Source organism: Podarcis vaucheri (genome assembly GCF_965113315.1).
Source record: "Podarcis vaucheri genome assembly, chromosome: 10".
In the NCBI taxonomy this organism is placed as follows: domain Eukaryota; kingdom Metazoa; phylum Chordata; class Lepidosauria; order Squamata; family Lacertidae; genus Podarcis; species Podarcis vaucheri.
The window spans coordinates 13,803,488-13,829,374 of NC_138748.1; the positions used below are offsets into that span (position 1 = coordinate 13,803,488).

The 25,887-nt window shown below is 44.6% G+C and overlaps 1 long non-coding RNA gene across 1 annotated transcript; it reads right to left on the minus strand.

Moving 5' to 3' along the window:
• Positions 1–3,000: 3,000 nt before the first annotated feature.
• LOC309541810 lies at positions 3,001–5,086 on the minus strand. The gene is made up of 3 exons (XR_014223956.1): positions 4,845–5,086; positions 3,851–4,009; positions 3,001–3,461 (listed from the first exon to the last, which is right to left on the minus strand). It is a non-coding gene; the product is annotated as an uncharacterized lncRNA (long non-coding RNA).
• Between the last annotated feature and the right edge of the window lie 20,801 nt (positions 5,087–25,887).

Below are 25,887 nucleotides of genomic sequence, written 5' to 3' on the forward strand. Positions count from 1 at the left end.
TACTTGACCCAAAATTGAAAGAAGCAGAAGTCCCAGTATAGGAAGAATGGATACAAAAACTGATGGAATATGCAGAAATGGCGAGACTTACTGGAAAGCCACTTCCGAAATAAGGAGGAGGTGGAGTTGCGGGCTTCACGCCCCTTCCCACACTCACGGGGGCTGGCTCAGGGGGCGTGGCCTCACCTACTTAGGTCTGGCGTGGCCGAGGGTCTCCCTCTTTCCCACACCGCAGCTGACCTGGTATTCCCTCCCCTCCCACCCGGTAGGTAGGTTCCCCGATGTTGCTATGGACTTCAGTTGGTCGCCATCAAGGGGCCTGGTAGGAATTTTTCCAACTGACAGATTGGCACCAGCCATTTGGCACCAGCCATTTGGTTTTTGCCTACCTCGTAGCAAACTGTCACAACTCCATGGTATTGGCGGTTAGGCATTGGTGGGGGTACAGTTTATTGTTATGCAGATGAAGGGGGGAAGGAGCGCCATCACCTTCCCCCAAACAAAGAGTAATCTGGTAAAGGATTCCGTGGTGTGTGGCCTTGTCCTAAGCCTATGGAGGTGTGGGCCCACAGCATGCCCCCACGCGGTGACCCCGGGGGGAGGTCCTAGTTGATGTGCCTCAGCAGGACTCCTCCCACTGGTGGTTAACCCTTCAAGCATGCAGGCTGAAGCCGGTTAGTTCTTAGGACCAATGCCTTAAGCCAATACCGCTCAATTCCTGTAATAATAAACCTGTAATAAACGTGTGGCCTAATTTGACTCATTAACTCGAATTCTTGGGTCCTGTGTCTTTATTTCTATGGGGGGAGGCGGGAACTTGCCACGCAAGAATAAGAAATCAAGATACCAAACTTTTTTTATATAAAAGAATGGAAATAGTTTATGGAATATTTGCAGATAAATTGTAAACAGATAAAAACATTAGCAGGCTAATTGTAATAACCTGCAGTTTTATAAGAGTGCATATATCTACAATAGATAGTTAAATGAGCAAGTTAAATGAATTTGGCTATGCAGAAGATATTAAAAAAATTAATTGCAGGTACCGCAGAAAGAGGGAGAAGGAAATCAAATTTTGAAATGTTACATTGATTGTAAAAATAAGGAAATGCATAAATTTGAAAAAGTATAAATAAAAAACTAAAAACAAACAAAACCGTTTTGATCAAAATCCCGATTCGCCACTTAAACCAGGCTGGGATGGAATGGTGGCAAGGTTGGGGGTCATTGGTGTGCGGTGAAATTTATCATAGGGGAAAAGCTAGGGCCAGAGGCGACAGCTTGTGATGGTGATTTGTGTGTGAGCATTGTGCTCTCCTCCCTAAGTTGGACACACACTTCCTGGGCTTTGAGAAGGAGGTACCGGGGGAACATTTAGGGGACTAGCCTAGTCCCTCTAGTGCACTGACCACACCCCACTGTTGGGGGTTCCCAGCTACACTGAGAGGAGCTCCAGATTGGTGGAGATGCTCTCATTGGTGAAACCATACTGGTACAATCTCACCATTGACATGCTGCATCCCGGTTCATGTAAACAGCAGGGTGCTGGTGTGTGTATTTTGGGGAGAGGGTCTTTTCTACAACTCTGCCCCACTGTGCACTATGTTACTGTGTACTGGTGTACATGATGATGATGATGAAAAGGAAGCTTTCAACTGTAGTTAACAGCAGTTTGTCATGCCATCAGAACTTTTCTCAAAGCAGAGTTTATCAGTTCAGGATGTTGTTGCTGTTGTTTAGTCGTTTAGTTGTGTCCGACTCTTCGTGACCCCATGGACCAGAGCACTTCTGTCTTCCACTGCCTCCCGCAGTTTGGTCAAACTCATGCTGGTAGCTTCGAGAACACTATCCAACCATCTCATCCTCTGTCGTCCCCTTCTCCTTGTGCCCTCAGTCTTTCCCAACATCAGGGTCTTTTCCAGGGACTCTTCTCTTCTCATGAGGTGGCCAAAGTATTGGAGCCTCAGCTTCAGAATCTGTCCTTCCAGTGAGCACTCAGGGCTGATTTCCTTAAGAATGGAGCGGTTTGATCTTCTTGCAGTCCATGGGACTCTCAAGAGTCTCTTCCAACACCATAATTGAAAAGCATCAATACTTCAGCGATCAGCCTTCTTTATGGTCCAGCTTTCACTTCCATACATCACTACTGGGAAAACCATAGCTTTTACTATACAGACCTTTGTTGGCAAGGTGATGTCTCTATCAGTTCAGGATAGGAAACCATTATTTGTTGTGAATCCAGCCAAAGCGTTTGCACTTTACAAACTACCATATGCCTATTCTTACTTCATTCTGTTCTGAAAGCAATGTATTTGTGTGTGAGAGGTGTGAAGACCTTCCTACACAAAGTAATTGCAGGGAAGAACAATACAGCCAAATAATGGATCTAAGAGTAGAAATGACAACAGTCTAGATTTGGCCACGGTAACGCAGTAGTATAAAAAGATGACATTTTCCTATTTAGCTAAAAATAATAATACTAAATGTTGCCTCAGAGGGAAAGACTACATCAAATGCGTTTAAACTACAGGGGTGGAGATATTAGTAGGACATTTGGTGATTTTTAAAAAATGGTCAGAGCAATGTTTCAGCAACGATATCACTAGAAGGGTCATTTCTGCCTCATTAGAGGTCTTAAGAGACTAGGCAAGGGACGTGGGTGGTGCTGTGGGTTAAACCACAGAGCCTAGGACTTGCCGATCAGAAGGTCGGCGGTTCGAATCCCCATGACGGGGTGAGCTCCCGTTACTCGGTCCCTGCTCCTGCCAACCTAGCAGTTCAAAAGCACGTCAAAGTGCAAGTAGATACATAGGTATCTGGCGGAAAGGTAAACGGGGCTTCCGTGTGCTGCTCTGGTTCACCAGAAGCGGCTTTGTCATGCTGGCCACATGACCCGGAAGTTGTACGCCGGCTCTCTCGGCCAATAAAGTGAGATGAGCGCCGCAACCCCAGAGTCAGCCATGACTGGACCTAATGATCAGGGGTCCCTTTACCTTTACCTTTACCTGCCTCAAACAGAGTTTTGAAGTAGTTGAGCAGATGAAGCAGTGGGAAGTGGCTGAGGAAGGAAACCTTGAGAAAGTGAGGGCAACTGGGCAAAACTAGTCGGAAACAATGAAGGAAAACTGAAGTGGCAATCACCCATCCCACATATTCAGTTGCACTTCAGATTTCCCACCATTTTTTGGTCATTCACTAATTACATGTTTGAGGCAACTGAAAAAAGCCTACATGTCAACATGCCATTTAGCTAATCTAGGATTACTTAGTGATGAGATGGATGACTGTGAGAAATTTCCTTCCCAACAATATTCAGCTTTCTTGCAGTTCCTGAGGAATCCTGCTAAATTAGGCATTTCAAGATGTCATATCTTTTTTTGGCTAAGATTCCTGGATGTCTTGTTTTGTTGGGAAATAGAGAGAAGCAAATAGCTCCCGCAGATCCCAAGCAGGTGATTTCCCTGCAAAATACACGCGGTAGAGAGTCAATTCATTTTCATTTTAAATAGTTCTACCTAGTCGCAAGATGACTGCGGCGGTAAATCTTCTGGGACCAACTTTGTGACTGTTCATTTGCTGAGGTGTTGGATGAAACTGTTGTGCCTGGATATCTTAATGTTCCTGCTGTACAATTTGCATTCTGCCCCCTCTCCACAAGAGTTCTTCAGGGGATTCATAGCAGAGTTCAAAGAAACACGAGGAAGAGAAATGCCTCTTGCAGTATTTTGTTTTTCTAATGTGCTCTATTTGGTCTTGAAGCAGCATAAGCAGCTGCTTTTTTTCTGAGTCAGACCGTTAATTCATCAGCCCCAGCGTTCTTTACGGGTATTATTTATTTATATTTACTTACTTAAGAGATCCATTTTTCAGCTGTCTGTTTACCTGCTGCACTAGGCAATGTCTCCCCTCTTTCCCACGGCTTTGCCGTCTGCAGAACCAGCGGCACATTATGTGACAGTCAATTAATCCAAACACCAAAACAGAAGACGAAATCTGAACAGCTTTCTTTCTTTTTCTTTTTTAAAGATATTCATTGGGAAATTTTTTTGAATATAATAAAAAATAAAAAATAAACATACAAAATAATAAGCAGTTAAAAACACACATTAATTTTCAATAACATAACTTCCATACCCTTATTTCCTCCGACCTCCTCATACTTCCCTTCTTTGTATTCCATTTCAGTTTGTTAGTTCAGCAAATCCTTACCATTAAAGTTTTACCCATTTATAATCCTTTTTTCATATCTCCTAAAGCATTACAGCTGGAAACCGTTTAGTTTCTATCCAACATCTTTCTAACATTCATTAATTTTACAATATTTCTTTAAATAGTCTTATTTCTTCCAGTCTTCTTTCACCGATTCTTCTCCCTGGTCTCGGATTCTGCCAGTCATATCAGCCAATTCCATGAAGTCAATCACCTTCATCTGCCATTCTTCCAGAGTGGGTAGATCTTGTGTCTTCCAATACTTAGCGATGAGTATTCTTGCTGCTGTAGTAGCATACATAAAAAAAAGTTCTGTCCTTCTTTTGCACCAATTGGCCGACAATGCCCAGGAGAAAGGCCTCTGGTTTCTTCAGGAAGGTATATTTAAATACCTTTTTCAATTCATTATATATCATTTCCCAGAAAGCCTTAATCCTAGGGCACGTCCACCAAAGGTGAAAGAATGTACCTTCACTTTCCTTACATTTCCAACATTTATTATCGGGCAAATGATAGATTTTTGCAAGCTTGACTGGGGTCATGTACCACCTGTATATCATTTTCATAATATTCTCTCTTAAGGCATTACATGCCGTGAACTTCATACTTGTAGTGAAATCTGAACAGCTTTCAACCAATCCAACTGTCTGGGCTTTCAACTGAACCCAGGGATCCTTTGAAACAACTCACCTGGCCTCCTGGGAAACAAAATATTCCGCAGGATTCCGCAGCCTGTTGTGATGTCAGGGACTGAAGCCAATGGGCTCTGGGCTCCAGGAACGCTCTCTCTGCCAGGCCTGTGTCACCTGGGCACCTTCAGATAGCTGCCAAGCGTCTGGCCCAGCCCTGCATTTACCCCCAAGCAGGGACGCGGGTGGCACTGCGGGTTAAACCACAAAGCCTAGGGCTTGCCGATCAGAAGGTTGCCAGTTCAAATCCCCGCAACGGGGTGAGCTCCCATTGTTCGGTCCCAGCTCCTGCCAACCTAGCAGTTCGAAAACACGTCAAAGTGCAAGTAGATAAATAGGCACCGCTCCGGCAGGAAGGTAAACGGCATTTCTGTGTGCTGCTCTGGTTTGCCAGAAGCGGCTTCGTCATGCTGGCCACGTGACCCGGAAGCTGTACGCCGGCTCCCTTGGCCGATAAAGCGAGATGAGCGCCACAACCCCAGAGTCGGCCACGACTGGACCTAATGGTCAGGGGTCCCTTTACCTTTACCTAGAAGGCTCAGGAAGCTGGATCTAAGCTCTCCTTAGAGCTCCCCCAAACCCTCGCACCCCTCTGGAGAATCGATCAAATAAGGCTGGCCATGACTGTGGTCCAGTTTCTGGCACCTCCTTAAAACTCACCTGTTTGCCCAGGGGTTGACCGGATAGTGGTCCATCATTTGGTCATAGTGGGCTGAATGTCCATCATTTGGTCATAGGTTCCAGTGGGCTGAATGTTCTTTTAAAAATGTTTTCTTTTTTGGGGGAGGGGGGCTTCATTGCACAGTGGTACCTCAGGTTACAGACGCTTCAGGTTACAGACTCCGCTAACCCAGAAATAGCGCTTCAGGTTAAGAACTTTGCTTCAGGTTGAGAACAGAAATAGGGCTCCTGTGGCGCGGCGGCAGAAGGAGGCCCCATTAGCTAAAGTGGTGCTTCAGGTTAAGAATAGTTTCAGGTTAAGTACGGACCTCCGGAACGAATTAAGTACTTAACCTGAGGTACCACTGTATTATGGAGCCACCTTCTCTCTCTGCCTGGGTGCTCACCCACATTCGCCACCTCTAGGCATCTTTTAAAAAACATGTTGTTGCACCTTTCTTGGTTTACAAGAGAACTCCATCTTTTCTCTGAGGAGCTCAATGTGGTGTACAAGATGCAATTCCTCTCTCCAAATTATCCTCACAATAACCATCTGAGGGAGGCTAGGCTGAGAGACCAAAACCTGGTCCAAGGTCACCCAGGGAGTTTTATAGCCATGAGGTGATTTGAACCCAAAACCAAAACTAAAATTACGTGCTATGTGTGAAGTTATTTGAGGGGTGGCCTGGGGACCTACACACGCAATGAAGTCTGCAGAAATGAAGTTCTAGTGTTTTCTGCCCTCTGGAACTTGAGTTTACCTGCTTTTAGCAATCCAATTCTGATACCAAGGAAGATTGTGCAAGTTCAGTGCCCCCACCACCACCTGCATGCCCAACAAACGCAGGTATCTGGTTCAATATTAAGGACTATCAAAAAAACCGGCAGAGAGGAATTGAGAGAGAATTAAGAGCCTCGGATGTGAGATCTCCAGGCTGATAGTAGATTAAGACTGATAGACATTTACTGGGGACTGAAACCTGGAAGGGGGGGTGGAGTTTGGGAATCCAAAGGGTATATAATTATAATTTGTTTTGTTTTTATCTGGTTTTGTTTATTGTTTGATAATTGGGAAATTCGTGGAAGGGAATTTGGATCGACTTTAGAAAAAATGTTCTAAGAGTGAGTATTGAAGTATAAGTATTGTTGTTTAAGTTTCGATAAGGTAATATTGGTTATTTAAAATGAACTAAATTAAATGAAAATAAGGTTAGCAAAATAAATTCTGGAAATGGATGAAACAGGAAAAGTAAAATAATATGTTAAATGAAATTACTAAGTTAAAGTTGAATAAGGACTTGCTGAGCTAATAATTTGAATTGGAATACAAGAAGGGAAGGTGTGAGGAGGTCTGAGAAATAGGTTAAAAGAAATAAGCAATTGAAATTTTATGCGTTTTTAATTGTTTTTAAGTTTTACATTTTTGGTATGTTTGTTATATTTTTTCTTTTTCCTTTTTTTGTGTGGTTGTTTATTTTTGTTTTTGTTCTATTATAGAAAATGCTAATAAATATATATTTAAACAAACAAACAAACTCAGGTATCTGGTTCAAATTCCAGCTTCTTAGTAAAGCTCACATGGTCACTTTGAGCCAATTACAACCCCTCAGATTGTTGTGAGGAAACAATGTGCACTTTACTTTCAATTTTCAATTATTTAACAATTTTACACCCAAATTACTTACTTCTTCATCCCTTCTAGACTTCCCACCACCCCACCCCTGGTTTCCAATTTCTCCCCTTTATTACCTTACACATCTTTAATTTTCCATTCAGTTACCCTAATTCACATTACTTCATAGATGCTATGCATAGCTGTCAACTTACAGATTTGAAAATAAGGCTACCAGCAGCCTCAAAAATAAGGGATCAGCAGCCGAAATAAGGAATCAACAATTACTTTGATAAAATACATATTTTGTTGCATGCGAATGGCTTTAGATACCTATTAGGTCCATAAATTACCATATAGCATATATTCAACACACAAAAAAGCAACAATTTGTTGTTGACAAAGGACAGCTGGCCATAGAAAGGGCCCCATTACCTTCAGTAGCTTATTTAAGGGACATCATCAATAAGGGACAGCAGAGGGACATCGCGCTGGGATAAGGGACTGTCCCGCCGAATAACAGACGCTTGACAACTATGATGCTATGTCAATCCTGCTAATGTTTTTAAATCTTTACAGTGGACCTTAAGATATTCTATAAATTTAGTCCAGTCTTGTACAAACTTTTTTTTTACCTTGGTTGCAGATTTTCACGGTCATCTTTGACATTTCGGCATATTCTATCATCTTAGTTATCCATTCCTCCTTCATTGGTACTTCCTCTTCTTTCCATTTCTGGGCATTTATTGGTATGTCTTCACCTGTTATTCCTAATAAAAAGGCCTCTGGTTTTTTTTAACAAAAGTTATCTTAAACATTTTCTTCATTATAAATCATTTCCCAGAAACCTATTACCTTTTTTGCACGACCACTATAGATTAATAATAATAATAATAATAATAATAATAATAATAATAATAATAATTTAATTTCCATACCGCCCTATACCCGAAGGTCTCAGGGCGGTTCACATAAAATATCAAATACATAAAATGAAAAAATAACCAACAACCCAATACCTCCCCCCAAAAAGAGCCAGCATATATATATATATATATATATATATATATATATATATATATATATATGCTTTCGTAGATTTTCACGGGTACAGGAATGCAGGTTTTGGTGTCTTCGGGTGTCTTCCCGTGTAAGAGTCGGGGTGTCTGTGCGACGTTTCGACGAGGTCTCACTCGTCATCTTCAGGCTGGTGCTTTCGGCTTCTTGTTACTGGAAGTTCCAGTAACAAGAAGCCGAAAGCACCAGCCTGAAGATGACGAGTGAGACCTCGTCGAAACGTCGCACAGACACCCCGACTCTTACACGGGAAGACACCCGAAGACACCAAAACCTGCATATATATATATATATATATATATTTGCTTTCGTAGATTTTCACGGGTACAGGAATGCAGGTTTTGGTGTCTTCGGGTGTCTTCCCGTGTAAGAGTCGGGGTGTCTGTGCGACGTTTCGACGAGGTCTCACTCGTCATCTTCAGGCTGGTGCTTTCGGCTTCTTGTTACTGGAACAGAGCAGAATCTGGTGTTTGAGTTCCTATAAATACTGTTGAGGGGTGTGGTGTATAGCCTCCAACGTTCTGGGCAGAGAGGAAGTTCCTAGATTAGTGTGCCTCTTCTTCTTTTGTTCCTTAATTACTTGAGGGATATCTTGAGTGATTTCATGAGTGATATTCTGAATACCACTGGGTGGGTCATTAAGTGTAGATTAGTTGCTAAAGCTTTTGTGTCTTGACCTCTTGAGCTTGTGAAGAGTTTTTCTGAGAAGATGGCTGTGCTGCATTTAGTTGTGCTCTGGCTTGGCTTCGTGTATAGGGGCGAGCTGTGGTTTTGTGCCTTGTGCCAGCCAGATCTGTGTAGGGATTGCAGGGGGGTGCAGCATCCGGAGGTGCCACTATAGTTTGGCTACTGGATGGAGTCTGTAATATGTCTGTGGAGAGGGTCTGGGTTTGGGTCTGGTGTGGTTGATTGGTGACGGCGTTCTGTGTGCCTCTGGTTCTGGTGTCGGTTTTTGTGGGGAGGGCTAATTTCCAGATGTCTGGCAGGCGGGACGTGTCGTCACGCTTGTTCATGTTGTGAGGGTGTTTCTCTATCTCGATGGCTTCCATGATTATTCTCTTGTGGTGATGTTCCATGTTAAAGAGCAATTTGGAATCTGCAAAATTAATTTCGTGTCCTGTTTCTTTCATGTGTTGGAAAAGAGAGGAAGTTTTTTCTTCTTTTTGACGGCATTCTTGTGTTCTGCGATACGTGCATTTATTCGTCTGTTTGTTTGTCCAATGTACGTGGCTGGGCAGACTTTGCAGGGTATTTCATAGACCCCTTGGTTTTCCAGCTGGATTTTGTCTTTTGGGTTTCTGAGGATATTGGCTATTTTTTGGTTGGTGCAGAAGGCTGTTTTGATATTGTGTTTATGGAGGATTTTGCTGATTTTGTCTGTAGTGCCCTTGATATAAGGAAGGAGGGCCATGCCATTGTTATCTTCTGTGTCTTGGTTTTTGGGGGGTGTTTCTTTTTGGATTAGCTTCGTAACCCTGTTTTTCTGGTATCCATTGGCGATTAACACATTTGAGAGATTCTGTAACTCAGTTGTCAAGTGGTCTTTGTCAGCCAGGCGTTTGGTTCTGGAGATGAGAGTCTTGGCTACGGAGTTTATTTGTGCAGGGTGGTGGTGTGATTGTGCATGTAAGTAGCGGTTGGTGTGTGTTTTTTTCTGGTAGATAGTGTGTCCTAGGGAGCCATCAGGTTTTTTGTAGATTAGGACGTCAAGAAAGGGGAGTTGGTTGTTGTCTTCTATTTCCATAGTGAATTGTATTTTGGGGTGTAGGCTGTTGAGATGTGTGAGGAAGCTATCTAGTTTTTCTTTCCCGTGTGGCCAAATTACAAAGGTGTCGTCAACATATCTGAGCCAAAGTTTGGGTTTGTGTTCTGACTTGTCTAAAGCATTGGTTTCAAAGTGTTCCATGTACAAATTTGCGATGACCGGTGAGAGGGGTGATCCCATAGGTGTATCATCCACAATGTATCATCCACAATGGACAAAGATACAAACAGATAGAAGGAGCACCTATGGGATCACCCCTCTCACCGGTCATCGCAAATTTGTACATGGAACACTTTGAAACCAATGCTTTAGACAAGTCAGAACACAAACCCAAACTTTGGCTCAGATATGTTGACGACACCTTTGTAATTTGGCCACACGGGAAAGAAAAACTAGATAGCTTCCTCACACATCTCAACAGCCTACACCCCAAAATACAATTCACTATGGAAATAGAAGACAACAACCAACTCCCCTTTCTTGACGTCCTAATCTACAAAAAACCTGATGGCTCCCTAGGACACACTATCTACCAGAAAAAAACACACACCAACCGCTACTTACATGCACAATCACACCACCACCCTGCACAAATAAACTCCGTAGCCAAGACTCTCATCTCCAGAACCAAACGCCTGGCTGACAAAGACCACTTGACAACTGAGTTACAGAATCTCTCAAATGTGTTAATCGCCAATGGATACCAGAAAAACAGGGTTACGAAGCTAATCCAAAAAGAAACACCCCCCAAAAACCAAGACACAGAAGAAAACAATGGCATGGCCCTCCTTCCTTATATCAAGGGCACTACAGACAAAATCAGCAAAATCCTCCATAAACACAATATCAAAACAGCCTTCTGCACCAACCAAAAAATAGCCAATATCCTCAGAAACCCAAAAGACAAAATCCAGCTGGAAAACCAAGGGGTCTATGAAATACCCTGCAAAGTCTGCCCAGCCACGTACATTGGACAAACAAACAGACGAATAAATGCACGTATCGCAGAACACAAGAATGCCGTCAAAAAAGAAGAAAAAACTTCCTCTCTTTTCCAACACATGAAAGAAACAGGACACGAAATTAATTTTGCAGATTCCAAATTGCTCTTTAACATGGAACATCACCACAAGAGAATAATCATGGAAGCCATCGAGATAGAGAAACACCCTCACAACATGAACAAGCGTGACGACACGTCCCGCCTGCCAGACATCTGGAAATTAGCCCTCCCCACAAAAACCGACACCAGAACCAGAGGCACACAGAACGCCGTCACCAATCAACCACACCAGACCCAAACCCAGACCCTCTCCACAGACATATTACAGACTCCATCCAGTAGCCAAACTATAGTGGCACCTCCGGATGCTGCACCCCCCTGCAATCCCTACACAGATCTGGCTGGCACAAGGCACAAAACCACAGCTCGCCCCTATACACGAAGCCAAGCCAGAGCACAACTAAATGCAGCACAGCCATCTTCTCAGAAAAACTCTTCACAAGCTCAAGAGGTCAAGACACAAAAGCTTTAGCAACTAATCTACACTTAATGACCCACCCAGTGGTATTCAGAATATCACTCATGAAATCACTCAAGATATCCCTCAAGTAATTAAGGAACAAAAGAAGAAGAGGCACACTAATCTAGGAACTTCCTCTCTGCCCAGAACGTTGGAGGCTATACACCACACCCCTCAACAGTATTTATAGGAACTCAAACACCAGATTCTGCTCTGTTCCAGTAACAAGAAGCCGAAAGCACCAGCCTGAAGATGACGAGTGAGACCTCGTCGAAACGTCGCACAGACACCCCGACTCTTACACGGGAAGACACCCGAAGACACCAAAACCTGCATATATATATATATATAACAAGAAGCCGAAAGCACCAGCCTGAAGATGACGAGTGAGACCTCGTCGAAACGTCGCACAGACACCCCGACTCTTACACGGGAAGACACCCGAAGACACCAAAACCTGCATTCCTGTACCCGTGAAAATCTACGAAAGCATATATATATATATATATATATATGCAGGTTTTGGTGTCTTCGGGTGTCTTCCCGTGTAAGAGTCGGGGTGTCTGTGCGACGTTTCGACGAGTTTGGGTTTGTGTTCTGACTTGTCTAAAGCATTGGTTTCAAAGTGTTCCATGTACAAATTTGCGATGACCGGTGAGAGGGGTGATCCCATAGGTGCTCCTTCTATCTGTTTGTATCTTTGTCCATTGTGGATGAAGTACGTGTTGGTTAGGCAGTGGTTGGTCAGGTCCAGGATGTATTTGGGGGGGTTGTATTTGTTTTGAATGGCTGTCAAGGCTTCATTAATGGGCACTTAAGTGAAGAGAGATACAACATCGAAGCTCACAAGTAGGTCATCGGGATGTAGGTATTGTTTCTTTATTGTTTCTATGAACTGGAAGGAGTTAGTAAAAAAGAAACACCCCCCAAAAACCAAGACACAGAAGAAAACAATGGCATGGCCCTCCTTCCTTATATCAAGGGCACTACAGACAAAATCAGCAAAATCCTCCATAAACACAATATCAAAACAGCCTTCTGCACCAACCAAAAAATAGCCAATATCCTCAGAAACCCAAAAGACAAAATCCAGCTGGAAAACCAAGGGGTCTATGAAATACCCTGCAAAGTCTGCCCAGCCACGTACATTGGACAAACAAACAGACGAATAAATGCACGTATCGCAGAACACAAGAATGCCGTCAAAAAAGAAGAAAAAACTTCCTCTCTTTTCCAACACATGAAAGAAACAGGACACGAAATTAATTTTGCAGATTCCAAATTGCTCTTTAACATGGAACATCACCACAAGAGAATAATCATGGAAGCCATCGAGATAGAGAAACACCCTCACAACATGAACAAGCGTGACGACACGTCCCGCCTGCCAGACATCTGGAAATTAGCCCTCCCCACAAAAACCGACACCAGAACCAGAGGCACACAGAACGCCGTCACCAATCAACCACACCAGACCCAAACCCAGACCCTCTCCACAGACATATTACAGACTCCATCCAGTAGCCAAACTATAGTGGCACCTCCTGATGCTGCACCCCCCTGCAATCCCTACACAGATCTGGCTGGCACAAGGCACAAAACCACAGCTCGCCCCTATACACGAAGCCAAGCCAGAGCACAACTAAATGCAGCACAGCCATCTTCTCAGAAAAACTCTTCACAAGCTCAAGAGGTCAAGACACAAAAGCTTTAGCAACTAATCTACACTTAATGACCCACCCAGTGATATTCAGAATATCACTCATGAAATCACCCAAGATATCCCTCAAGTAATTAAGGAACAAAAGAAGAAAAGGCACACTAATCTAGGAACTTCCTCTCTGCCCAGAACGTTGGAGGCTATACACCACACCCCTCAACAGTATTTATAGGAACTCAAACACCAGATTCTGCTCTGTTCCAGTAACAAGAAGCCGAAAGCACCAGCCTGAAGATGACGAGTGAGACCTCGTCGAAACGTCGCACAGACACCCCGACTCTTACACGGGAAGACACCCGAAGACACCAAAACCTGCATTCCTGTACCCGTGAAAATCTACGAAAGCATATATATATATATATATATATATATATATATATATATATATATATATTTAAAAGGGTATAGGATGTAGATCAAATCAGGCAACGGCCTGGTTGAAAAGGAACGTTTTTGCCTGGCACCTAAAGGTGTATAATGAAGGCGCCAGACAAACTTCCCTGGGGAGAGCATTCCATAGATGGGGAGTCACTGCAGAGAAGGCCCGTTCTCGTGTTGCCACCCACCAGACCTCTCGGGGAGGAGGCACACGAAAAAGGGCCTCAGAAGATGATCTCAGAGTCCGGGTAGGTTCATATGGGAAGAGGTGGTCCTTGAGGTGTTGCGGTCCTGAGCTGATTAAGGCTTTATAGGTCAAAACCAGCACTTTAAATTGGGGCCGGAAACTAGTTGGTAGCCAGTGCAGTTGGACCAGGATCGGTGTAATATGCTCAAACCATCTTGCTCCGGTGAGCAACCTGGCCACTGAATTCTGCACCAGATGAAGTTTCCAAACCATCTTCAGAGGCAGCCCTACGTATGACGCATTGCACTAATCTAACCCTGAGGTTACCAGAGCATAGACAACAGTAGTTAGGCTCTCCCTGTCCAGATAGGGGCATAGCTGGGCCACCAGCCGAAGCCTTCCAGCATACATTAGATAAATCCTTATACATTTTTGCTAACAATGTGCACTTTAAACTGGGCACAGAAACAAATTTGAAGGCTGTGGAGAGGTTAGAAAGAATTAGCACTCCAAAGCCTCAGGTGGCAATCATGACCAAACCTATTACAGTGGTGCCTCGCAAGACGAAAAGAATCCGTTCTGTGATTCTCTTCGTCTAGCGGTTTTTTCGTCTTGCAAAGCAAGCCCATTGACGGATTAGCGGATTAGCGCTATTAGCGCTTTTAGCGGCTTTTAGCGGCTTTTAGCGGCTTATCGGCTTATCAGATCAGCTGATAAGCGGCTTAGCGGCTTAGAAAAAGGGGGGGAGGAAAAAAAACCCGCAGGAACTCGCAAGACATTTTCGTCTTGCGAAGCAAGCCCATAGGAGATTCGTTTTGCGAAGCACCTCCAAAACGGAAAACTCTTTCGTCTAGTGAGTTTTCCGTCTTGCGAGGCATTCGTCTTGCGGGGCACCACTGTACCTGAAAGAAAACCAGTGAACCTGAGATCTTCTATATATAAGAGCTTCACTTTACCACTGAGCAATAGGTATTGTTGTAAGGCTTCTTAGCTTCTAATCTCCAGATAGGATCTAGCTGTTTTACTAGCACCCAAGGCGTATTTACTTGTGTGTGTGTGTGTGTGTGTGTGTTAAGGCAAGTCTGTCCTCAGCATGTCTTAAAATGTGTGGGGTGGGCAATGACAAGTACGGGACATCATGTGACATCGGGCTTTGAGTTGAGGGCAGGAGAGGTCACCCAAACAGGGAGGCAGCAGGAAACCTTGTCTTCTCAAGCTTCCCCTAAACTCTAACTAACCCACACTGGCAATTGGAAAGTTATGGTCATGGGGTAATTCTGTATCAGTGTATTGTGCCTGTATTCCCAAGTGTTGGGGCAAATGCTATATTATAGGCTGGGTTTCCTGGAAGAAGTGACTCATGGTAGCTTGTTTGGTCATAAACAAATTTTTGTGTAAATCCACCAGATTTTCAAAAATATCTGTTGTCAAATGATATACTTTGTGGTGTTGGCCAGGACCCATGACTGAGCCTCACTGGCTCAATAAGGTAGGTCAAAACAGTAAGACATGCATATGTATGGGGGCGTGTGTCCCTGTTCTGAAAAAGAGGAAGCCTTCTGCTACATTACATTGAGGCATTCAGTATAGTGCATCATTTAAATAGTTTACTTCATTTATGTCCTTTGGTGACATAAAAAGGAATTAAGAGAAGAGAACAGAATGGAATAGAATAAGTTCTATTCAGAACAGAATAGAATAGAATAAGTTCTATCAGGAATTTTGTTTCCATTCAATATAAAAAAACTGGTCCAGTTTTACAAACCCAACACCCCTATTCACTCTACTGCTTTTGTTATGAATTTTTATTCCCCATCAGATCTTCTAAATAATAATGCAGATTCTTATCTATGACAAGGATTGAGTGGTCATACTGGGGAGAAAGCACACAAAGAATTGATACACACCAGACCTTGTGGCTTAAAAAAAGTGATAGTAGAAAGTAATTCCTAAATTAATAAGACAAAACATTCAATCACTGAAGGTTAGTTATATTGTGATATAGAATAGAATATTACTTATTTACATTCCCAAAGCTACGTAAACATGTTCAATATAACCGGGGATTTGCTTCCTCCTTCTTCCTTCTATCCATGTTTTGACTCAACTTGAAAGGTCTAAGATCAAGGCCTGCCTCTTTAACTCTTTAACCCATTACCTTAACTCTTTCATTTCCCAGCTGAATTTTAAGTACCTTTCATGTGGGCCTTATTAAAAATTTACCTGCCCTCACCAGGGAAGCTTTGCATAAAAGAGGAAAACGATGGGAGAGTCCCCTTTCCTCTTCTAGGGAGATCAAAGGAAGCATCCAAAATGTCCAAATACATAGAAGTTCAAAGACAGGTTGAGCATTTTCTGTCAAAGCTCATCTATAGAAATAAATAAATGATGTTCAAAGGGGCAACACTTCAAAAAGTTGTGAGCTGATGGGGTAGCTCATGAAGTCAGGAATAATACCACAATGGTACCTGCTCAAGTTGGGAGCTTGGATAGATAAGCACAGAAAAGCTTACACCCAGAACAAACTTAGTTGGTGTCTAAGGTGCTACTGGAATTTTTTTTATTTATTTTTTAATGATTACAACACATAGTCTTAACACAACTTATCCAACACAACCTTCTGCACTGAATTTTCAAAAGAATTAATGGGAAGAGTGTTCCCTTTTCAAATTTTATTTTTGCAAACATCTTGTACACCATTGCAAAAAAAGAAATATGTTGTCTATCCTCCCACAGCCCAAGCCATGCAAGCTAAGTTCATGGTTAGGTAGTGCCAGATTTACGTATAAGCTAAACAAGCTATAGCTTAGGGCCCCACTCTCTTGGGGGCCCCAAAAAATGTAAAAGGGAAAAAACAACTGGATGTACACTTCCAAAATATAAGATAAAAAATGAATAAAACAAAACCTACATACAGCAACAGTATTTTGTGTTGTGTAGGCTCCTATGATGCAAGTAATGTTATTAATATACTTCTTCTTCATTGTATTTCACTATTAATATACTTCTTCTTAATTGTTTTTCAGTTCAACCATTACTTTGATAAAATACATATTTTGTTATGTGCTAATGGCTTTAGATGCCTATTAGGTCCATAAATTACCATATAGCATATATTCAACACAAAAAACAGCGACCATTTGTTGTTGACAAAGGACAGCTGGACATATAAATGGCCCCATTACCTTCAGTAGCTTAGGGCCTCATCAAACCTAAATCCAGCCCTGCGGTTAGGCAGGGAAGCAGTGAAAGGATTTACATTGACATCATCAGGAAGCCAAATCCAATTAGCTACATGGTGCAGTGATGTCATCACATTCACTACTTGAGTCCTGATTGAGTAGGATTTTTGTGGTTAAGAATCTCTTAGAAGTAAAAATAAATAAAATTCCCACAAATGGAAGTCAGTTGTGAAATAATAGCTCCAACCAGGCACACACAAAATGCACAAAAGAGCATTCCAGTCATCTGGAAGTTTTGGGGGTGGGGTGGGCTGTACAGCAGTGGCGTAGCGTGGGGGGTGCCAGGGGGGCCGGCCGCACCGGGCGCAACATGGGCGGGGGGGCACTCGCACTAGCAGCTCTCTGCCCCTACTAAAATCCACGGGTTAGGGAGCCCGCGCTCGCTCGGCTTGGCGAGGAGGTCGCGGAAGGGGGAGAGCGAAGCCTTCTGCCGCGGGCAAAAAAAGGAGAGGAAGCCGGGCGGGCGGGCGGGTGGGCTGGCTGGCGGGGGTCTGGCTGCGCCTGCTGCTGCCGGGCTTTGACAGCTTGGCGAAGCGGAGGGAGAGGAGCTTTATGGTAATTGCGGCTCTCCACTGGCCACCTGGGTAGTGAGCCGAGCCGAGCCGGGAGTCTGGCGAGGGGGCGGGAAGAGACTTTCCCACCTCGCCTGGTCAAAAAGGAGAGCGGAGTCTCCTCAGGGCGCCCTCAGGCAGGGCAGGGCAAGGCAAGCAGAGCGAGGAGGAGAGAGAGGGGAAGGGGGGGAAGCAGCCAGGAAACGCTGCGGTGTGGAGGAGGAATCAATTAAGGAGAGAAAGCGAAAAGCCTTGGAGAAAGGGGAAAAAGGAAAGAAAAGAGGCAGCTCCAGGAGAGCGCGGGGGAAAGAGAAGCCTCGCTGCTGCTGCTGCTTGGGAGAGTAAATTACTGTACTTGCCTTGCCCCGGGTTAGGGGGCGCAAATTACTTGCCTTGCCCCGGGTGCTGATAACCCACGCTACGCCGCTGCTGTACAGGGAGAAGATGAAGAAGGAGCCCCAATGCATGAAAGGCTACGTTGGATGTCACTCAGTATCTTTAAAAGCATGGAGTAAAAACAGAGAAGACATGCAGTATTTTAAAAGACAAATGTAGCTATGAGATGCTTGGTCTTTGAGAACTATCTAATCCAGTCAATATGACCTGCTATTGTTCTGGGTCTTCCCCAACTGAGATGGGAGGTTTTTACCCATCTATAGGTTAGTTATTTTAAAATATTCTTTCACTATGTTTCACTTATAAAAAACAACAACCAAGAACCCTAAACTGAAACACACCTATCTAATAAAGTACTGGGGCTAAGCATGCTTAGCCCTAAACATGCGCTTTCAGAAAGAGAGACTTCGATGTTTCAGTTTTGCTCAAAATGTTGAATCCCTTGCTGTGAAATTAATCTTAGATGTCTTGTCTGACTGATTGATGGCTTAATTGACTGGCTGATCTTAGGCTCATTTCACTTTGCTATTTCTGGCCCGTTATATTATATATTTGCCCGCTCAACTAGTCTGCTGTTCTGCAATCCTCCTAGTTTAAAAGCATAAAGCAAAGACCAAACTTTACATATTAGATTTCTATTTGAATGTACTATTCTGGTTTTATTACTTAACAATGCGGAAAGTATTTTAAACAATGTGCTCTCAAGCTGACATTTGTATGTGAAATAGCCTGGAGCAAATTTCTCACTGCCAAGTTTCAGCTATTTAAAATGGGGTTTTATGATGTATTAGTGGCACACAACAACCTTGTTTGAAACTGGAAATGGTCCAGCAATAGCTATGCATTGTGAACAATATAATAAAGATATATCCTGAAGACATCATTTATTTTTCCATAATTGCATTTTATACATTTCTCTTTTACAGAGTATTTCTAATTTTATAAACAGCATGACTATATAAAATGGCACCGCTGACCCAGTGGCCACACAAGGCTGCAAAACTTCCAGGTTTTGTATTCCTAGAAATAAATAAATAAATACATAAATAAATAATAAGCATTAAGACATTGTGAAACAGTAGCTTCTGAGATGCAATGATAATGCCTAGGGCAGGCATAGGCAAACTCGGCCCTCCAGTTATTTTTGAGACTACAATTCCCATCCTCCCTGACCACTGGTCCTGTTAGCTAGGGATGATGGGAGTTGTAGCCCCAAAACATCTGCAGGGCTGAGTTTGCCTATGCCTGGCCTAGGGGAAGGACCATATCTCAGTATTGGAATAACTGCCTTGCTTGCAGAAGGTCTCAGGTTCCATTTTTGGCATCTGCGGTAGGGTGGAAAAGAATCATGCCTAAACCTCTGGAGAGCAACTGTCAATCTCTACGGATGGTGCTGAGCTAAATGGACCATTGGACAGTTTCCTATGCACTTCCCATATACGGCAAAGATGGATCCATAACTAAATTATGAAAACTTAAACACTTTGGAGGGTGAGACAAAAAAATCCACATATGCAGGGTCTTTCCATTGAAGTGAAAATGCTCAACACATTCTTGAAGATTTGCCATGGACTCCAATCCATAGGAGCAGTGGCGTTGCATTTTTTGCTGGTGCCCGGGGCATGCATGTACGCTGGGTGGGCAACGGAGGGTGAATGAAACCCGCTGCACCAGCCCAGCCCTGGCTGCTGGATGGCCGTGGGGCACAGAGAGTTCACAAGGCCATGCCAAGCTGCCTGTCCACCCGCCCAGGGGGGAGCCCGGATGGTCTACACGGCCTTTGCTGGGTGTACCCCCAATATTGGCCAGACAACCATTTAGTGAAGGGACCAGGGACATAGTGGCAAGGCTAGGCCAGGCTCCGGGATCCAGGTAGGGTGGGATGAAGATCCCTGCTTGGGTGTGCCTGGTTCACGACCCCTCAAAATCGTGCAACCGAGACTACAGGTCCCCGCCCTTACACACTTGCATAAGAGTAAAGGTAAAAGGACCCCTGACCATTAGGTCCAGTCACGGACGACTGTGGGGTTGCGGCGCTCATCTCACTTTGCTGACCGAGGGAGCCAGTGTACAGCTTCCGGGTCATGAGGCCAGCATGATGGCAAACCAGAGCAGTGCACAGAAACGCTGTTTACCTTCCCGCCAGAGCGGTACCTATTTATCTATTTGCACTGTGTGCTTTCGAACTGCTAGGTTGACACGAGCAGGGACCAAGCAACAGGAGCTCACCTCGTCATGGGGATTCAAACCGCCGACCTTCTGATCGGCAAGCCCTAGGTTCTGTGGTTTAACCCACAGTGCCATCTGTGTCCCAAACTGCATAAGAGCAGAAGAGAACAAAAAAGGCACTGCATTCATGGCATGCAGGGTATCTTGGCTGTGAGTCCTGGAAGACTTGCTCCCTGCCTTGCAGGCCTTTTCCACCTGACCAAGGATGGGGGCGTTGACTGACTCCACCTCCAAAAGCTGAGGCTGCTGGAGTATCGTATAGGGGTTTTTGATGCACAGTGGAGCAGTAGAAAAATGCGCTGATTGCTGGCAAGCCAAGTTAACGAATTCAAGGGACTTGAGCTTCTCTTCCACATTTTCCAATTTTACAGCGAACAAAAGATCCATGACTATTAAAGGACAGAGAGAGCTCATCTATTACCTCAAGTTACCCTGTAGCAGCTTTGGTGGTAATACACGTTAATCAAGGCCTATTGAAGTCAATATTAATGCAGTTTCGAGTTTCAGTAGGTTTTGGAGGAGGCAGTCGTATTCTTCACTTCTACTTTGGGGAAATAACTATAGTATTTCAGACCAGAAATCATATCACCTTATAAACTCTCGGAGACAGAGAAAATGTTGTGGAGTGTGATTAATATTTAACATTGCGGCAATAATAATTTCCAAGGGTATAATGATCTAATCAAAATGGTGCACATTTTGAGACATCGTGAAGGACTTTTGAAATATCTACAATAGGAAAGCTATAAGGAAATGACTTGTTCATTTTCATACTGCTTAAGGGCTATGGGATTTCTTTTCAAAATAGATGAAAACCTTCCCCACTTATGTACATATTCATAAAATCGCCCGGAAAGATATTGTGTTCCGTTCAACACAACCAGGAGCTGAGGTGAAAAGAAACTAAGCTCTGGCTTCCACTTTTCATCATGCTCTAAAAAAGAATCTATCCCAGCATAATTTCAGACATTTTTAAACATTATCATAATAAAAAAGGATGCAAAAATAAATCTAGCACACTTCCGAATTGAATCCACAAGGAACAGAGAAGGAAGTTTTCAAACATTTAAATGTGAAATATAATGAAGTGAAGGAATGTGAAGCAATTAATGACTTTAAATGTTTTCCGCTCCATTTCTGTCAGTTTTAACATTACAGCCTACTTTTAGATTTGTAACATTTCTTCTTCATTCTAAACACAATGGTCATTCCAGATTGCATAGTTTTGCATGCAAACCATGAATGAGGAATGAATTAATCGTCTTTGCCTATATTGATACCTCTGGTTTTGTCAACTTCATACATATTGGTAATAATTTGAGCGGGCAGTTGTGGGGGTGCTGGTGCTACAAACATCCCATGTTCTCATGGCTAATAACATTTCATTTTATTTCACCTAAACAATAGAATTGTGCTGTATCGGGTATTTGCAGCTGTTCATTTGCAAATAACTCTACTTCAGAGATCTAATCCAGTGTTTCCCAACCACTGTTCCGCGGCACACTAGTGTGCCGCGAGATGTTGCCTGGTGTGCCGCGGGAAAAATTTAAAAAATCGAAAGATTTTTTTTTAAGTCAAATTTTCGATTGGGGCGCCGTCCCTAGATGACCCCTGGGCTTCCCTCCCTCCCTCCCGCTCTGCGCCTCCCTCCTCCTCCTCCTCCTCCTGGGAGGCCCTTCCTGGCTCTCGGCCAAGGCTTGGCGGCTGCCACTCACTCACTCACTCGCTCGCCCACCCGTCCCTCCATCCCTGCACCCGGCCTCTCCCCCTCCGTCCCTGGCGCGGGGGCTGCCGGGATCCGTAGTCCCCTCGCCCTTGGGCTCCGCGCCCGCGCGGGGTGCGCGAACTACGTTTCCCAGCGTGGCCTGGCGGGCCGGGCGTTTTGTTTGAAGCGCTCTTCTCCCGGCCATGGAATGAGCGCAGCGGCGGCCGGGCGGGCAGGAGCTCTTCCGCGCAGACCCTGCGCAGCCTGCCTGCGCCCCCGCGGAGATCGGGCGGCAGGATGGAGCCTGGGGATCCCCGCGGAGGCGGAGCGGCGGAGGCGGAGGCTGCCCCCCAGGTAGGGCTGCGTCGGGGGTTTTTTATTTTTGCAATGCTGCATCCGCGCCGGAGGGGACGCATCGGACCGCGGGGAGACCCCTTGGCGGGCGTGCAAGGCAATGCATGCGTGCAGGCGTTGCATGGAGTGCAGTGCAATGCAATGGCAACGCGGCACCCTGCATGCATGCATGCAACTTCCACCGGCGCTCCGGACTTGGCAGGTGAGGGGGGTCCCCAGTGGGCGGCAGAGAGAGCCGGGAGGGCGAAGGGGAGCCGGGGGGGAGCAGCGCTGCTCCCCGAGCCGAGCCCGGGGGAAAACTTCAGCGTCGTTGCGCCGGGTGTTGGAAGCGGAGGCTGGCGGGGGGCCCTCACCTGCAAAACCTGGTTGCCTCTCATATATTTCGTGCATTGCATTCATCGCCCGCTTTCTCCTCCAAGGAGCTCCCGGGGGCGCGCGTGGTTCTCCCCGTGTTATCCTCGCAACAACAGCCCTGCGAGGTGGGTCAGGCGAGTGGCCCAAGGGAGCACCCAGGGATTGTCCTGGCCAGGTGGGGTGATTTGAACCCTGCTCTCTGCCCGGTCTTCGTCCTCATTTAGCCCCCACATGTGCATGACTGTGCATGACTGAGGTTTTCCCCCTCGTCTTGGCTATGGTGTGAGTCTGTGCTGTTAATTAATGGGGTTCTGCCTTCGGAGAAGATGAGCCAGCCCTCAAGGAGGTGATTATGTAATTTGCTAGCAATTCATGTCCCTCCCGGTGTGACGCTGCTCGCTGACGTCACGGGGCTGTAATGGTGGTGTGCCTCGAGATTTTTTTCATGAAACAAGTGTGCCTTTGCCCAAAAAAGGTTGGGAAACACTGATCTAATCTTCATGCAAGCACCCTCATGTTCATTTCATATCAATGTCAAGACTCAACACTAATATAATAATAATAATAATAATAATAATAATAATAATAATGATGATAATGATGATAATGATGATGATGATAATAATAATAGCAACAACAACAACAATAGATCCAGGTAGGTAGCCGTGTTGGTCTGATGCAATTGAAATTAATAATAATAATAATAATAATAATAATAATAATAATAATAATAATATTGTCCCGTAACACCTTAGAGACCAACTAAGTTTGTTCTGGGTAAACGCTTTCGTGTGCATGCTGATACTCAGAACAAACTTAGTTGGTCTCTAAGGTGCTGCTGGATAATTTTATAACAACAACAACAACCACAACAACTGTCATTTTTGATCTGTGTTTTGATAACAATTTCTCTATTCCAATTCTAGGTCTGGTGAAGTTTCTTCCCTGACTTGGGGCAGATCTACACCCATGTCAAGGAAGGGTTAAGGAAGAATTTTGATAATGTACCGCATTTTTCGCCCTATAGAACACACCGGACCATAGGACGCACCGGACCATAGGAGGGGGAGAACGGGGGGGGGGATTTTTTTTTCTTGTTATCCCCCTCTAAAACAAGGTGCATTCTGTGCATTCAAGCTGCGTTCACCCGAAGCCTCCGGAGCCCAGCGGGAGTTCACGCTGGGCTCCGGAGGCTTTGAGTTACTTTCGACCTGCTCTTTGGTGCTGGCGGGGGGAAGCGTTGCTTTCCCCCACCGCCAGCCTCAAAACCAGGTCAGGGAGCAGCGCAGAGGCACCACGCTGCCTCCCCGCTGCCCCCCGAGCTTGTGGGGCTGGCAGTGGGGGGAAGCGTTGCAACCTTCTCCCCACCTTCGTAGCCTCAGCTGCCCTGCGGAGGCTTTGCGCAGCCGTCCGCAAGCTAGAACAGTGAGACGGAGCGCTTCACAGCACTCCGTCTCGCTGTTCTGGCTGCGAGGACAGCCTTTGTAGCCTCCGCAAGGCAGCAGGGTGAAGGCACCCCGCTGCCCAGCGGAGGCTTTGTGCAGCTAACCCCAAGCTAGAACAGCGAGATGGAGTGCTGCGCAGCACTCTGTCTCCCTGTTCTGGCTTTGGGCTTAGCCTCGCAGCCTGCATTCACTCTATAGGACACACACACACATTTCCCCTTAATTTTTGGAGGGGAAAAGGTGCGTCCTATAGAGCGAAAAATACGGTACATGGACACATGACTGTCAGAACCAGGGATGGAAAGGCAGCTGGCTCAGCCCCAGCCGGAGCATCTCCCTTTTCAGCCTTGCCGCTGCAGAGATCCATCAGTACTCCTCCTCCGATGTGCATCTGTGACTCAAGCTGCTGTGCATGCAAGAGCACACATTACTCAGCAGAGTAAACGCACAACAGATCAGGCTCAAGGCGTGGATACTGTACTATACTATGCATTTATTATACATAAATCAGGACAAAGGAAAACATGGCCTCTCTCCCTGTCGTTCTTCTCAGAGAGAGAAAAAACAAAAGCAATACAGAGCAGATGTTCTGCTCATGGGAACTCCAGCATTCTGTCCTGGAATGTAAACAGACATGTGACATGTAACAATCCCACATATCTGCAGCAGAGGGTGGAACGGAATTCCCAACAATGACATCCTACTTTTAAAGTTCATAATGCATTGTTAAAGTGTGACATCAGAGGGCACAGCAGAACAAGCAACTAGCAGCAGGGACACAGCATTTCGATGGAAAAAAATCAAGGTAATAAACACTTTAATCGACAAGGCATGCCCTGTGATGTTTTAGAATGACATATCCACGCTTGTGTCCCTGTGGAGATGGCAGTACCGAATCGGTGGTGCATGCCCTTCTGGCTTGCACTCTTTATAAAGACTTGAGGAATGAGATTATCACCCCTCTTTTATTGTCCATTCCAGGTTGCCCAACCACTGCCACAGTGTCCTTTCTCTTGGCAGATCAAGATGAGCATCTGACAGCAAAGGCTGCAAGGTTTCTAGCTGGGGCAATCAGAATAAGAGCCACTATTTGACTATTGATTCAAAACCCTAAAATGTATTTTATATAATTGACTTTTTATTTCTATTCTTTGCATATTGCATTGTTGTTTTTTTGCTATGGCCGATGGCTGAGACAAATAAAGATTCATTCAACCCTGGGAATGTATGCTGTTGCTTTGGGTCAAGTGATACTGCCAAAAAGATTAGCACGTAACACCATTGCAGGCTTTCCCCATTATCTCCACTCTCTTTTCAACCAACTCTCTTTGTAAGGAAACAGACACTATAAAACTGCTGCTCCAGAATATTTCCACGACTAGAGGAAGTTGGGGAGTGTGAATGTGAATATTTGGAACATATCAGTAAGGAACGATGTGAAGGTTATATGTTAGAATATATGTAAACAGTGAAACTAAGAGCTACTATTGCAATATATTTGGTCTTCCAGGATAACAACGGGATCATGTTAAGGGCTTTGTGAAGGGAAGGGATCAGAATTGTGGTATTATGTGCTGTCCTTTAAGGGCATGGCAAGTAGAGGGCAAATTGTGCCACTGTGCAGAATGTGTCCTTTTTGTGGCACTATATAGCAGGACACTGTGGGCAGCCATAATTCTGCACCTTTTCATTAGAAGACATCCTATTAAGGATATTTCACAAAATACAGGGATTTTTCTGTGCAAATGTAGATGGAAGAAAATTCTCTCTAAATGTAATTTGTCATGCCTT